Source organism: Pantherophis guttatus, chromosome 2 (assembly GCF_059756535.1).
Source record: "Pantherophis guttatus breed Tessera chromosome 2, ASM5975653v1, whole genome shotgun sequence".
NCBI classification, from domain to species: domain Eukaryota; kingdom Metazoa; phylum Chordata; class Lepidosauria; order Squamata; family Colubridae; genus Pantherophis; species Pantherophis guttatus.
In genome coordinates this window covers 194644045-194657127 of record NC_142064.1, presented here as the reverse complement: position 1 = coordinate 194657127, position 13083 = coordinate 194644045, and positions in this window count along the sequence as shown.

The window sequence follows — 13083 nt, the reverse complement described above, 5'->3', positions numbered from 1 at the left end:
CACACCCACAGAACAGGTAGTAAAAATTTTTGAAACCCACCACTGGATGGGATCTTATATAGGGGTGAAGCCTTTAAATAGGTCTTGACTGATTGAAGAGGGGCAGGAAACCATGCTGGCCAGGTGCAACTTTGGGGATGCTTTCCCCCTTTCCTGCCCTAGTTAAAACACACGACACTGATTTTTTTTGCAAGCCAATCAACAGAGTCTGTTTATGAAGAGAAGACAAGTTGTGATGCTCATTCCTAATGTCAGTAAACTGGTTTTGTTTCTTGGCTGGAAAGTGGAGAAAGTGAAGGAGGCTTTTCAATGGCTAAAGGATGGGAAGAGCTTTTCTCAGAGACCTAAGAACTCATTGGGTAACTCACATGGCAGAGAAACTGTGCACCTACCTGGAAGATCACTAGTCAGGTTCTGGCTCAAATTGTTCAGCAATGCATTCATGCAGCCGAGCAACCATCCGCATGTGTGAAATGTGGAACGAATTGGAATCCTTGATCACAGCTGACTTGACATCCAACAGTTCCCCCAGACGAAAAGTAATATGCATGCTGGCTGCATGGAAAGAGTTTCAGGCAGAATACAAATCTTCCTCTACTTCAGAGAAATAATGTACATAGGGGAAATGTGGAAAAGAGAATGGAAGCGCTTTCAGGCAGTTTCGCTCGCTTAGGACAGAAGCAATGTATTTGCAGAGTGCTCAAAATATCACCCTTAAATTCACAGGGGGATATATTAGCAGAAGCTTTATTTTATATCGATAAGTTCATACAATGGTATAACAGTGATTTACTTGTGGTATTCTGAGTTTGAGAAGAGCTTTTGTATGACTTATTCCTCTCCTCTGTTATGTTATCTACCTGTGTCTGTCTGTATATCAAATCTATCCTCTCTCTCTCTCCCCCCCATATCTATCTATCTATCTATCTATCTATCTATCTATCTATCTATCTATCTATCTATCTATCTATAGACTCCAGCCTGAAGATGACGAATGAGACTTCGTCGAAAGGTCGCCAAGATACTTCCAATTTTACGCGGGACAAAACCCGAATAACCAAAGACCTACATATAAATACCCGTGAAAATCTCAGAAAACAACTATCTATCTATCTATCTATCATCTATCTATCTATCTATCTATCTATCTATCTATCTATCTATCTAATCGATCATCTTTCTATCTATCATCTATCATCTATCTTCTATCTATCAACTATCATCTATCAACTACCTTCTCTGAATAGTAGCTGAGGGCCTTTTCTTTATATTCCAAAGATATTCCTATTCCCAAGAATCCATGCACCAGTATATTGGTGATACTGTTCTTTGTCAGCATTTGAAATAGATTTTTTTTTTTAAAAAAAAGGGGCACTGTCAAATTTATTTTGGAATTAATCTGACTATAACATAATTTTCCATGACATTTTCTTTCTTTTTTCATCTTTATATTATCATGACTATTAATATTGAGGTCACACTATACTAATACTGTTCTGTCTACTTTACTTATTAATTGGTTTAATAATAAGAATAAAATGAGATCCCAGGATTCCAGTTCTATCCATTTTCTAAGTCACAATTCTAACCTAGAAAGTTTTGGGGTTTTTAGGATATTGCTAACAGTCTGTCAAATCATGATATGTTGTGATTAAAGTAATGCTGTACTGTACATCAAAATTATACAATAACCTAATGACTCTAATAATGCCTATAGTAATTACAAATGAAACAAAGAACTAAATCTAAATAAATATGCCAGTTTAAATGTAAATGTACACACAACATTGTGTATATTTGACCCTTTCAAAAGTATTGACACTTTTGAACTTTGGAATTAGAGAAGACTCCTGAGAATACTATCGCTAGCTAAACAAACAAACAAATGGTTCATCAAACAAATCAACTCAGAGTTCTCACTCAAGGCACAAATGACAAGACTCAAATTATTCTACTTCAGGTACATTCTGCAAAGACACAACTCTCTGGAAAAGGCTGTAATGCAGGGAAAGATGGAAGAAAAGAGAAGAAGAGAACAACCAGTAGTAAGGTGGATGGACACAGAGTATCAATGTGGGTAACATTGTGAACAGATCTCCTGGAGAAAATATATCCATGTGATCATGTGAACATTTACTGATATTTATTATTCTGACAGATTAATAACTGACAGATGCTCTAGTTGCAGTTATCAAAAGACAGGATTTCTCACTCCAGGCAAGAATAATGTTTTAATCATGAAACTGTGGCCAGTCAAAATGGTCATTGACTCTTGATGCCCTCAAACAAGGATTTAATCTTTATTCTGAACTAATTTATTTAAAATTACAACTATGTAAATAGGTGGGAAGCAGGCATATTGCAAAGCAAACTGCCGGCACTTTGATAAATTTTGCTTATGAGAGTGCCTCCAAGCATTTCTCCCTCCACTCCTGCGCTCCTTGCTAGGGTGTAATCTGTGTCTATTAACATCACCCCCTCCATAAAATAGAGTTATAAAAAGTATTCTTGGCCCTAAAAGAGATAATAAACGGCCTGCTCACACCTACTGTGTCAGCCATTTTGTAAAATCCCAAGAGGTCCAAAGATGGCAAAGGAAACTCTTACAAGACTCTAAACAAGCAACCACAGCAACCACAAACAAAGTCTGTGTTTAACAATTAAAAATGACCACACCTTGTGAGATTGACAGATTTTGTGAATTTTTAGCATTGTTTCATATGACTTTAAGAGAGAAGATTTCCAAAGCTTGGAAAATTTTGTAGTTGCCCAAGGTTTGAGTTAGCTCCAATACCCACTCTGAAAGCAATAGCACTTAGACTTATATATCACTTCACAGTGCTTTACAGCCCTCTCTAAGCAGTTTACATAGTCAGCATATTGTCGCCAATAATCTGGGTCCTCACTGATGACTAAGAAGAATGCACCCTCACCTTAAAAAGTAATTGATTGATGGCCTGAAATATTGGGCTAGGCTGATAAACTTGCCCTACACGATAATAACAGTTTGTTGCATTGCAAATCTGTATGTAAGATTTGCATACATTTACTTACTCCTACTTCTTAGGAATAAGCACAACTGGACCGAGAACTAGATCGAGTTGGCAGTCCCAATTCTTGTCACTAAATGTCTCTGTCTAGCATAGTATTTACACTATTCAGGACGGAGTGTTATCTGAATGTGGTAACAATCATTTTATGTAATAAGGTGACCAGTGCAGATCCCCTCAGAGTAAAGCCCTGTAGATCCATGAGATTCACTGCCTGAAAAAGAGGTAGGATTGCAGTCTAAAAGGGGCTCTTCCTCCATTCTCCAGTGTAAACACTACCCACCAAATGTGTGCCAATCTAACATCTTTACCCCTTTCTTTTCTGCATGACCCTCCCACAGGCCTGCATTGCCCCTTTTCCTTCCTTTCAATTGCACTTGTAATTATGATGGCCTTCCTTACCCAAGATGTTTCATGAAAGACTGCCTCCAATGTTTATTTTATTTTATTTTATTTATTTTATTTAGTTTGTCAAATATGTACGAGAAAACAGGTATAAGTATAAACATGGACATGAACACAGGAAATAAATATGAATAAATGGGGACAGTAGAACAGGGATGGTAGCATACCAGCGCGCTTATGCACGACCCCTTACAGACCTCTTACGAATGGGGTGAAGTCCACGGTAGACAGTTTAAGGTTAAAGTTTTGGGGTTCGCGGATGTAATCACAGAGTCAGGTAGTACCTTCCAGGCATTGACCACTCTGTTGCTGAAGTCGTATTTTCTGCAATCGAGCTTGGAGCGGTTTACTTTGAGTTTGTATCTATTGTTTGCCCGTGTATTATTGCGGTTGACGCTAAAGTAATCATTGACAGGTAGGACATTGTAGCAGACAATTTTGTGTACTACACTTATGTCAGACCGTAGGTGGCGTAGTTCTAGATTGTCTAAGCCCAAAATTTCAAGCCTAGTGGAATAAGGTATTCTATAGTGAGCAGAGGAGTGGAGTATTCTTCTCGTGAAATACCTCTGGACTCACTCAATTGTATTAATGTTCAATATACGGTGTAGATTCCAGGCAGACGAGCTGTATTTGTGAATTGGTCTGGCAAAAGTTTTGTATGCCCTAGTTTGCAGTACAATGTTACCGGAGAAGAAGTTTTGCAAAATTAGGTTAACAACTCTTAATGCCTTTTTGGCAATGCTGTTACAGTGAGCTCTGGGGCTTAGATCGTTTGAGATAAGTACTCCTAGATCCTTGACAGAGTGAGGGTCATCTACAAGGTCGTATCCGCCCAGCTTGTATTTAGTGTTCTGATTTTTGTTGCCAATGTGTAAGACAGAGCATTTGTTGGTTGAGATTTGAAGTTGCCAATTGTTCAACCATTCTGACACATAGTCAAGGTCACATTTGTCACATGAAGCATAACAAAATTTGTCACATGAAGCATAACAAAAGAAAAGGGAAAGCAGGAATATCTTCATTTCTGTTTCAAATGGCCACTTGAACCTCACCTCAAAGTGGAAAAGAAACCACTTTGTTGTATCTTTACAAGGCCTCAGAACTGAGCTGTTGTAGCTAATTTGGAACTAGAAATCATTGGGAACTGGAAATGTAAGTCGATCTCCTTTTCTTGAGTTGCTATGGTTTGGGTTTACTTTTCCAGTTTACTTCCACCTTGTTAACGTTATTAAAGTTAAGCTTGTTAAGTTTTATTAAACAACTGGTTTACAGCAGTATTTTTGAAACTTGGCAAGTTTAAGATGTGTTGATTTAAACTTCCAGAATTTCCCAGCTAGCAATTCTGGGAGCTGAAATCCACGCATCTTAAAGTTGCCAACACTGTTATAGAGAAAACAGAAAACTGAAGTGACTAGATACCTCCACTTATTCAGGAGAATGAATGAGAAAATGCCATATCTCTATCCAGTGTTTCAATCCTTCAACTTTAACGTCAGCCACTCAGTTTGAAAGACTGCACTTGGTTTTGCTAATAATATATTTGGAAAACAAAAGATATTTCTCTATTTCTCTTGTATTTTTCCACTCTTTCCAGATAGACAAAAGCAAATAATAATGGATTTATTTCTCACTTTAGAAACATCTCCTCCCACAATTTCTCTCTAAATAGCTAAGCAGCTTTGTACTGGTATAGACTCTTCAGAAATAAAAGAAGCTTACATACAGAGAGGATTTGAAGCATTCTTCAACAGTACATGGAGGGGAACCTTTGAGGTAAAGAGAGAGACTTGAAACAAGCTTTAGTGACACATATTGTGCTTCTTAACACTTGAAGTCTTTCTTTCTCTCTCAGTATCTCAATGGTTACTTTTTCATTCTCAATTGGAAAGCCATCAAAGTTGAAGAGGAGGACCTGAGCTGTAATGTAAATCTGAACAAATAGTTTCTTTGATGTTATGTACAACAGTCATTTTGAAGATTTTTTTCTCCCTAGTGTTGTGCTTCATAAAGGCTCCAGATCCATTATAAAGGGTCCAGAACTCTTCGGTGAATATTGGAGAAAAGAAGCATGTCAAACAAATCATTGCAATAATTGCCAAAGCCAGATTGCAAGTGCAGTATATCATCAGAGATATGTGATAATAGCTGGACAAGATTCAGTACTTTTCATCCTGACCTTTGCAGGCTACCAGGTCTTGCAGTGGCTCTTTACTCCATGATATGAGGAAGGGACAGTTTCTGACATAAATCTTGCCATTATTGCAAGCAGTCAGGCAACCAAGAGCTTTGGCACAATAAGAGTCCATATGGATCCTATGCTAGTTCAAGGACAACTTCTCTGTCCTTTTGTTTATAAGTAAAATCTCTTAAATGTCTTTTGTTATGTATAATAATTAAACTGTAGACCATATTATGTCTCCATTTTACCCAAGTTAACAAAACTCTAAATTTAGAAGAACTTCTTGTTCCATAAAACTTTGGTGAGCTGTTAGTTCAGTAAACTTGAATGAAGCTAGATAGCCTTTTTCCAAGAGCAATGAAATACAAAAAGCATATCATATTTTCAGATTTTCAGATTATACTTAGGCAACAGAGCCTCCTGGTCAAAGAAAATGGTAATTTTCTGACAACCGTACATCAATGATCTTGTTGTGGAATTATTGTTACTTCTGGATGAAACCCAATTGGAAGATACAATACAAAGTCATTACAAAAAGTGCTCACAGAACTAAACCTACCATGTAATTCAGAAATATAACAAAGAACACTGGAAGTCATTGAGAAGACCAGAAAAACTAGAAGGATCAATAGAAAAGAATATTTTTAGCTTAGGGCTGAATCCTTGGTGCTCTCTGAGCTTGGTTGTTTTCTTGCAGATGTTTCATTTCCAAATTAGGTTACATCATCAGTGCTAGTAGGGAGTGGGATTTGCTCTCATTTTATATACTAGTGTCTTGCCCTGTCAGTATTGATGGGAGTCAGGTCACAGACCACCAAGCACCCCAAACTAGATGGACACAGATCTTTTTTTCCCAAGGTATCCATAAAAGTCTCCATTCTGAGTCCTGGCTGCAAACTCAGTATAAATGGCTCTAATTAATCAGGATCATCCATGTGTGGGATCAACTAAATGATATTTACAACTTTTTCCTATTCTACAATTCAGGAGTAGGAGCAGTGGTTAGAATGCAGTATTGCAGGGTAACTTTATCCACTGCCTGGAGTCCGATCCTGGCCGGCTCAAGGTTGACTCAGCCTTCCATTCTTCTGAGATCAGTAAAATGAGGACCCAGATTGTTGGGGGCAATATGCTGATATTTGTAAATCTCTTAGAGAGGGCTGTAAAGCACTATGAAGCAGTATGAAGTCTAAGTGCTATTGCTATTGTTATTCAGCGAGCCAATTCAATGCAAAATCAATATGATGCACATCGGCAAGATATCCTATATATTTATTTTGCTTTCAACTGCATACCTGACTGACAATAAGCCATTTTAAATCTCTGTTAAAACCCAGCATTAGAAGCAAATTATTCTCACCAAGAATATGTCCTAGTGACATAATTGATAAACAGACAATGTGGAGATATAATTGAAACAAATGGAAAAGAACTTAGTGGAGAAAAAAGAAAAGAAAAATAGGAGAATAATGAGCTTTTGTAAATAAAACCCACAAACAATACATTCAAATTACGAAGTGACAAGCTGTAAATAATCAGTGTGACTTTGTTTAAGTAATGACATGGCTCTGCTTTAGGGAAATTCCATTTTAAAAAATGGGGAAAATGAGGAGAATGAGAAGGGCTTTCCTTAACTGTGAGGCATAAGTCAAATGCCTAATTTAACCCTTGGTGGTTTGTAGAATAATAATAAAAGTTAATTATTGTGCCTATTGAAATTCAATCAATCCTTTATGCCACTTGCTGCATAAAAAGTGCCCAGTAGTGAAATAACTGAGCGTTTGACTAGTCTCAAATACAATTTGTTGAGAATTGTTTGAGATGAATCAATTAGGCACAACTGAAGACAGAATGAGATGTAATTCAATACATGCAGCATAACATTTGCCCAGTAAGAATGTTTTTTTCCCTATGAAAAACTTATGTGGTTGTCTGCAAAGTTGATCCCACACATAGCTTGTATTGATTCTACAGCGCTCCTGTAGAATTATATAAAAGTATATAATTTTAAAAATTGTACAGGTGGAAACATCTGCACGTAAGGATCAGATGTACATTTTGTTTGGATTGATTGAAACTATATACATTACTTTTAGTCATGTTTCTAGTTTAAGTTTAGTTTGTTTCACTCCTTCCTAAGTAGGCATTTGTGGACAGGGAAAGTGAATTTAACCATGACTATTCCAATATAAGAATCCAGAGAGCTCGGTCCTCTTTCGTATGTATTTTAACTTCTATATGAAGCCTCTGGGGAAAGTCATCAATTGATATGGGATGGAATATTACCAGAGGTGGGTTTCAGCAGGTTCTGACCAGTTCTGGAGAACTGTTAGTGGAAATTTTGAGTAGTTTGGAGAACCAGTAGTAAAAATTCTGACTGGGCCCACCCCCATCTATTCTGTGTCTCCCAAGTCCCAGCTGACCGGGAGGAAATGGGGATTTTGAAGTAACCATCCCCTGGATTGGGGAGGGAATGGAGATTTTACAGTATCCTTCCTCTGGAGTGGGGTGGGAATGGAGATTTTACAGTACCCGTCATGCCCACCAAGTCATGCCCACCAAGCCACACCCACAGAACTGGTAGTAAAAATTTTTGAAACCCACCACTGGATATTACTAAGTATAGTAACAACACTTGGCCACTCCAGGATGGATGAATGTCAGGAGGTGATAAAGATCTAGATGGGTCAAAACAAGCTTGAATGAAATTCTTGCAAGATGAAATTGCTATTTATCGGTGACTGATCTGTCCTGAGCCCAGTTCTAATGTTGCTGCTGAATAGGGTCTCATTCCCTGAAGTTTATAAATTGGGAGTTTCTGGGACTCTCAGCTCCTCTTAGATGCTGGGGCCAGGGATGCCATTGCTCATCTCCTACTGTTTGGTTAATTACAAGGGTTTTTTTTGGTTTGAAATGCCTGGCAACACTAATGCCCACTAATCTTATGTATAGACTACTGTATTGTAGTCTATACACAAGACTGTCCTGGAAGATGATTTGGAATTAGTTGAAAATGGGGTGATCCATCTGCTAATTGGAAATAGGAGATTCAGCAGAGTTGCACCCATTGAGTTATTACTATGGCTACTGGTTTGCTTCTTGGTTCAGTTCAAGGGACTTTGCGTCCAGATACCTACAAAACTATCCAGAGTCAGCCCACCCTGTAAAGTCATTGAGGGAAGAATCATGAGATTTCCTACTCCTCACCCATGAGGACACCAAAGCTATCTCCTTGGTTCCTAACTGTTTTAGCCTGGTATTGTTGATGCAACATATATTATGGTGGTATAATATTTTCTACTTAATTTTGCCCTCTGGCAGTTCTTGGGTCTCAGTAGCTGCTTAATTATATCATCTAGACTTATTTTTAGTAAGTACTTGTAGCTTTTTTTAAAAATAAATAAATGTGCCATGTCTGTACAGTACAAGTAATAAGAGAAAAATGTTATTTCATATTTTCCAGTAAGAACGTTAAAGTAGTTTTGTCACGTAGGTGAAATGAATAAGAATCAAATTGTTTATACCATATACATAGGAAGAATGAAAGAGTCAAGAGGAAAGAGAAATCTAAGAAAGTTATGTTGTGTAGAATTGATGAGCTCTTGAAAAAGATTGGTGAGAAGTTTAAATAAAAGGCAACACACAGAGAGGTGTGAGGACACAAGGTTGTTTTGCAAGGGAAGAGAAATATTGTGAATGCTGTCGTTGATTGGATGTCAACTAATCTCACAATCATGTGAGATTAATGGTAACCTTTAATGCTGACCTGGAAAATATACAATAACATGATCCCTTATGGAGACAGAAGTATTTCTTTGATTCCTACAAATGGCTCTCTTTACATTTTAATAATTACTTTTAGTCAGAACCTATTATTTTGGCCCTTCCCTTCCTATAAAGGTAAAGGTAAATGTTCCCCTCACACATATGTGCTAGTCGTTCCTGACTCTAGGGGGCGGTGCTCATCTCTGTTTCAAAGCCGAACAGCCAGCACTGTCCAAAGACGTCTCCATGGTCTCCATGTGGTCTCCATGTGGCTAGCATGACTAAACACCAAAGGCGTATGGAACACTGTTACCTTCCCACCAAAGGTGGTCCCTATTTTTCTACTTGCATTTTTCATGTGCTTTCGAACTGCTAGGTTGGCAGAAGCTGGGACAAGTAATGGGAGCTCACCCCGTTATGTGGCACTAGGGATTCGAACTGCTGAACTGCCAACCTTTCGATCGGCAAGCTCAGCGTCTCAGCCATGCTCTCTTCCCTTCCTATACTGATCTTCTTTTCTCTTCTTCAGAACAATCTCCTGAAGAGAGGGTAGAGGTAAAAGGATACTTGCTCTTAGTCTGCTTGAAAGAAAAGCCCCATTCCACACACCACCAACCAGGCATTCTGCATCTGGCAGAAATAGGGAGAGAAAGAGAGAGAAGGAAGATCAGAAGTTATGTATGGACACTATTCTTTTTTTTTAATGCTACTGTATTCTTTCCTTTCTTTAGGAATGAGGCAATAAGAACAATAGGGAGTAGTACTAGCTTGAAGCACTGGAGACCTGGCTTCCCCACCCCACCCCACCCCACTCCAAGCCCTGGGATAATATGAGTTGATTGCACATTGAAAGCTTGACTTGGCACCAGTTTTTGTTTTTATAACTTTGGTTTTAATAGTTTTAACATGGTTTAACATGGTCATTTTTGATTGGGAGCTGCACAGAGCTATTTGTAAGTTGGGCAGCTGTATAAATGTTATAAATAAATAAATAAAATAAATGAATGTCACCTAGGAAACTGACCATTCATTTAAATATAGGCTGCCTTCTTGTTTACACAGTCTTTCCCAATTTGGTGAGCTTCAGATGTTTTGAGTTACAAATGACATCAGTTGCAGTCTGCATGGACTATAAGAATTGGGACTGCTTCCATATCCAACTATTTTTTTTCTAGATTTATGCAAATTAAGAGAGAGATGGCTCACAGTCTCGTGATGACTGCTGGTTGAAAAGAAGGGCTTACAGAACAAATTCATAAACACCATAAATGTTCAGTCAGCCAATTTGACAGCTTGCTGATTTGGTCATTTGCACTGGTACAAAAGGAATTAGCCACTCTAGGCCTGCAAACCTCATCAAAAAAGACAAATTAGATAGGCAGTTTCATTAAACATTTACCATTTTATCCTCAAAGAGTCTAGATTATAACATAACTATATTGATGAAGTCTTGATGAAGTCAGTATTATTCATAAACTTTATTTGCTAAGTATCTTGCTTCTCCTTTGCCAGCACTAGGGCTTTTATTTGCTATATACATGGCTTTCCATGACAAGAGAAATATAAAGTAATCCTGGGTCATTTCCCATCTCTGGTGTTTAGGATTCTTCATGCTGATTTTAATCTGCATTCACCATATATGGCTTACAATAATCTGAGTGAGCACTAAATGGCAACCAAGAAATACTGAGGTTGATCTCTCTGATGGATGCCTGCAGAGCTGTCTTAATGCATGGGCCTGATGGGCACTTGCCCATGGGCCAGGGGTGCTATTCAGCAGGTTCTGACAGGTTCTAGAGAACCGGTAGCGGAAATTTTGAGTAGTTCGGAGAACCGGCAAATACCACCTCTGGCTGGCCCCAGAGTGGGGTGGGAATGGAGATTTTGCAATATCCTTCCCCCAGGAGTGGGGAGGGAATGGGGATTTTGCAGTAACCTTTCCCTGCCATGCCCACCAAGCCACGCCCACCAAGCCACACCACACCACGCCCACCAAACCACGCCCACAGAACCGGTAGTAAAAAAAATTGAATTCCACCACTGCTGTGGGCCCCACGAGCATAGGGGCCCCATACTAATCTGTGTATGTTAACCTTTCAATGCACCTTGTATCATTTAAATACAGCAACATATTTATTACAATTTACTGCATTTTTAAATTAATACTAACATGCAAATATATGTTTAATTTTATCGACCATTTACATTTTTATTCCTGTGAGTAGTTGTCGTAGGGGCCCTAATACACTGCTTTGTCCGGGGCCCATAATGCTGTTAAGATAGCCCTGGGTGCCTGGAGTTTTGTATGCCAGACACAACAGCCCTATCAGCTTTTAAGTTGTGTGATGCTGACAGTTAGAATATCAGCTTTAACATGAGCATGACAGTAAGGTGGTTTGGATAAATGTTATCTTATTTCTTTAAAAATAATAATAATATAAATTAACAAGCTTTCAGCTTAAAAAGAAAAATGTGAAAACCAATCAGGGAACCTCTATCTATCAAGGCATTCCTATCCTTTCTTTTCATAAAATGTCTAATGAAATGGAAATATTAAATAAAATCTTAATAATCCTAGAATGGGTGAAGTGAAATAATACTTAAATGAATTATCTAACCCACAAATCTTTTGTGCAAGGGGAAAGAGTGTATCAAGCATAAAGGGGAGGGTTAGTTTAAGGCACCTCTCAGATCTTACCTGACTCCAGAGCAAAGAGCCAAGTGCCTTCACTTCGCACAGCTTTTTTTCTTTGGCACACAGTCTGAAGGAGATGGTTAAGAATTTCTTTGCAGTGAAGGGGCTGGGATGCACTTCAAGATACTGTGAAGGCCTGTGCCATTATACTAAATAACAGTGATATTTCTCTCTCATCAATCAAGGAGGGGATCAAAACTCCAAAATCATTAAAATGCTAAATAAAACGAATAACACTCCTTGGAAAGAAAATGGGGGGGGAAAGGAATTCTGCCTGGTGCTTTTTAATAGTGTTGTGCCTTTCTCTCACACACATTGTCTCTCACACAGCTTCTCCCCCCATACATTCATTCATTCACACCCTTAAATGGAAAAAGCAATAAAAAAGTTTACTAATAGTGTGTTGACAGCCAAGTTATTCACAAGCAATTACACTGAAATGGGTAATGATCCTTTTAACTGTATTTTTTTTACCTTTGTGTTCCATCCTTCTTGATCAGCATTAGACTCAAGGTCATTTGATTCCTCATGTTTATAGTTATTTTTTCAATTTATAATGCCAGCCATCTTGACATTTACTGTCTCAAAATACTAGCATTGTCTACATGGAATGTTTCTACCTTACTGTATCAGTTTCTTAATTCTTTGGTTTTATGTTAAAATGCAAAGTGTTTCCATCCCTTTAGTTACTGCTAGCTAATTTATTGGCCCAGGATTTTAATGAACGAACCCCAATCAATCAGAGTTTGGTGAAGGGAACATTTAAAGGAATTAGTGACTAGATGGGAATACTGTATTTAAAGGCTTCACATGAAGCTTTTATCTGTTCCCAAAGATGACTTCTCCATGACTGTAGGAACCCTCCAACAAATTATAGGAGATTTTAGTGGAAGACCATATAGCTAGTCATCAAATTACAATAATAATCGAGTTGCCAATCATAAGTTGGGGCAGTTGTAAAGCAGGTCTCCATATGACCAGACCTG